The 3880-nt window shown below is 50.7% G+C and overlaps 1 non-coding gene across 1 annotated transcript; it reads left to right on the top strand.

Moving 5' to 3' along the window:
- The first annotated feature begins 1213 nt into the window (after nt 1-1213).
- On the top strand, nt 1214-3608 carry LOC107980191. Its single transcript, XR_004769837.1, has 3 exons — nt 1214-1379; nt 1524-1574; nt 2407-3608. It is a non-coding gene; the product is annotated as an uncharacterized LOC107980191 (transcript).
- The last annotated feature ends 272 nt before the right edge of the window (nt 3609-3880 follow it).

Genomic DNA, 3880 nt, shown 5'->3' with positions numbered 1-3880 from the left:
CAGAGCAAAGGCACACAGCACCACACAGGCGTGTAAGACTGAGGCAAGCTTAACTAAGAAAATGGCTTCCAAGCTGGACAGATGACTCAGTTAGTAAAGCACTCACCAGGAAAGCATGAAGGCCTGAGTTCACTCCCCCAGCACAGATGGAAAAATTGGCAAGCTGGGGAGACAGTGAATGGAGAATCTCTGGGTCTTGCTGGTCCAGCCAGTTTTGCCAAATTGGTGAACAAAAGGTTTAGTGAGAGACCATGCCTCAAAATGAAGGTGGAGAGCAAACACACACACACACACACACACACACACACACACACACACACACGCTCAACACGAAGAATGTGGCTTCAATAGGGTAAGGCAATGGGAAGGATCTGGTCCCCGACATCAAGACTAGGTGACAAGGTCAGGACATGGCCTGTCACTATTCATCACCAACCCAAAATCTCTCCTGTAGGAGTGGCAGCAAGACCTGGCTTTGGACTTTCTCCTATTTACCCAGGTATGCCCCAGTGTCCTGGACTCTGCCACGCCCTCCTTAACTCCATTTTATCACTAGAGTTGAGCTAATGTCTATGATAGACCCCAAAAGAGAGCTAGACCCCAAACTAACATAAGGACCCTCCTAGGGACAGGGAGCCCCTGTGAGTCGAATAGCTTCCCTACCAGACTTCTTCTGAGGTCAAAGACCACCGAGCACTGTCCCAAGGTCACACAATGAGCAGAGGTAGAGCTGAAGGTTCTGATACCCAAGTCCAGGACTTTACCCTGCTTATATCACATGTCCTGCTCCAAGCGGGGAGGGCATGGTGGGCTCCAACAATTGTACCCACACTGACAGTTCTTACTTCATAGGTGGTGGTGCTGGGGGCCTGGGAGTTGGTGGTAAGTCTGCAGTAAAGATATATAAACTAGCCATGTTTATGGAAGGGATCTTAGCTGGGGGAGGGTTCTAGGGGGTGGGCGGCAAAGCAGATGGGTCAAAATTCAAGACAAGCCTGTGCCACAGAGAGAGTTCCAGACAGCTTCATCGACCTAACAAAACTGTCTCAAACATTTTTAAACATTTTTAAAAGGCTGATGATGTAACTCAATAGCAGAGTGGTTGCTTAGAATCCCCTAATAAGGCACTGGGAGCATGACTCAGTGATGAAGCACTGACCTAGAATCTCCCAATGAGGAGATAGGGGTGTGGCTCCACAGTAGAGCCCCTGCCTAGAGTCTCCCAGTGAGAGGGGCTGGGGTGTGAGACTCAGTGTTAAAGCACCTTCCTGTAGTCCCCCCGTGAGGGGCTGGAGTAGGCTCAGCTGTAGAGTACTTACCTAGAATTCACTAGGCCAGGTCCATCCTCAGTACTACAGAACTTGGCTTTGGGGAGAAGGGTATGGCTGGACAAGAGTTAGGTGCACTGATTGACAGGGAGGTCTTGGGAGCCTACAAAAATAACATAGAGGTGAGGGTGCTGGGAGAGGTAGGGGATCCCATAATCTACCCCATCTCATCCTCTGCCACCAACCCCCCTACAGGAAAACCCCCAAAGCCCTATGGAGGAGCCCTTGGAGCCCTGGGATACCAAGGTAAGTAGAGATTCGTCGTTAGGTAAGGAAGAGGTAAAGTCAGAGGTCAAGGTCTCAGTCCACCAGCCTGCCTAGAGGAGAGGCACCTCCAATGCAGATATCCAGAGCTGGGAGCAAGCCTTCGGTGTGGCCTGGACATTCTTGCCCATGTCCCTTAGCTGTTGCCCACCCTCACAGTCACAGAGGAGCCTAAGACTTAAAGCTACGGAGGACTTCCAGGATGGGCTATCTGCTTGTTGACACCAGGGGGCGCTAACAGGCCACATCTAGCAGAAACTTCATGAGGGCTGTGCCTGTGGTGCCTCCCTACCCCAGATTATCTATTGCCGGGTTTGCTGGACAGGGCTTCCCAGCACTCAGGAGGCTGAGGCAGAAAGATTGTGAGTTAGAGGCCATAAGGAGACAATCTCAACAATCCCACCCCTGGAGAGAGAAGGGGGAGGGGGAGCAAATAGAGGTTGATAGAACACTTGCCTAGTGTGAGCTAGGTTTCATCCCAACACAGCATAAAACCAAGCATGGTGATGGATGCCTGAAACGGGGAAGAAACATGAGGATCAGGAGTTCAAGGTCATCCTCGGCTATGTACTGAATTCATAGCCAGCTTGAACTACATGAGACCCCGTGTCAAAGAATGAGCGGCAGAGAGAGAGAGAAGGAGGGAAGCAGGGGAGGAGGGAGGGAGAAAGGAAGGAAGGAAGCAGAAAGGAAGGAAAGCTTCTTTTAGATTCTCGAAGCCTGAGATGGAAGCAGACAAGAGTATACAAGGACTCAAACAGCAGCCCAAAGGGACCAAACTGACCATAGCTGTTTGTACCTCCTTCCAACCCAGGTGGGGGCTGCTTTGGGAAATCTTGTGGCCGGAAGAGGAAGTGATCTTCTGGAGACCCCTGACTCGCGACCTCATCAACGTTGGTGCTACTGCTTGGTGGAGAATGTAAACCTTCTATGACCACCCCCTACTCCATCCCCTTGACCCCCACCTGGGAGGGGACAACAGGCCAGTGGCCTTGGAAACCCACAGGACAAGGAAATCAGACAGCAGCGGCCACGTACCCCTAACCAGAAATTTCCCCCTCCATTAGAGGCCAGGGTGGGTGCCCCATCTCTTCCCACCCGGGAGCTCCCCACACACACACAGTCTCCATCTCCAAGAGAAATTGGTGCTACATGTTGGTGCTTCTTTTTCGAGGGGGGAGGGAGAAGAGAAGGGTATCCCATGGGGGACCCTCCCTTCCCTGAAACCCCTCTATTAAGATGGTGCACACCTTTGTTGGGCAGTCCCACCTCACCCTGCCCACCAGGAGCCATGCCTGGCTGCATCCAATTGGTACCCAAAAGCCAAAAGCCTTGACGCTGGATTTGGTGACACAATCCCTCTCTCTTTGGATCTTTTGGCCCATATCCCTCTACCAATAGCTGTTTCCTACATCTGGGACACCTTGGAGTCAGAAGACTCCCACACTGGGAATAATTCCCTTGTTCTTGTGGAATCCACCTGCCCGCCATCCACCCTTCCACCCTTTCATGAGTCCATCCTTCCGTCCAACCTGACTGCCTAGTGCCACTAGCTGGCTGGGCACACCCACTATCAACCTGGTTCTCCTGTCATGGCAGCCTGTACCCTGTTCCCACCCCCACCACACACCCCAAATGCTGGCCTGGGGTGCAAGGGGTTGTGCGGGCTGGGGCAAGACTATCCTCCCCACATGCAGTACTGTATCCCCGTCCGTCCCTTCCTGGAGCCGCTCTACCAGAGAGAATGTCCCACCACCCCACCCACCTCTTTGTGTTTCGCTGTGATAGATCAATAAATATTTTATTTTTTGTCCTGGATATTTGGGGATGATGTTTGATTGTTGGTGTGCTCTTTGGGTTTTATTTTTATGGTTAATTGGGGAAAAATCTTTTCTTATCTGAGGAGCTGTATCCTCAGGAGAAAATTCATTTTAATCGCTTTGATATAACTCTGGATGAAACACACATTTTTTTAAAACAACAAAAACAAATAAGAAAAGAGAATTAACTGCTTTAGAAAAGACTAATAAATGAAAAACTTTTAAAGGAAATCGCTTTGGGTTTCTTTGCTTTTGTGTATGTGTTGGTGCGTGTGCAAATCCAAACAGGTGTGTGTAGAAGCCTGAAGACAACCCTGAGTGCTACACTCCAGGGGCTGTCCATTTTTCATTTGAGACATAGTCTCTCCATAGCCTAGAACTCGCTAGGCTAGACTGCGTGGGCGGAGACCTCAGGGCTCTGCCTGTGTTTCCCCCAACACCCCATCCCCACTCCCAAGAGCTCAGATT

This window comes from Cricetulus griseus, chromosome 4 (assembly GCF_003668045.3).
Source record: "Cricetulus griseus strain 17A/GY chromosome 4, alternate assembly CriGri-PICRH-1.0, whole genome shotgun sequence".
NCBI lineage: Eukaryota > Metazoa > Chordata > Mammalia > Rodentia > Cricetidae > Cricetulus > Cricetulus griseus.
The sequence above is the reverse complement of the archived record's forward strand: the minus strand, read 5'-3'. Positions and strand labels throughout refer to the sequence as shown.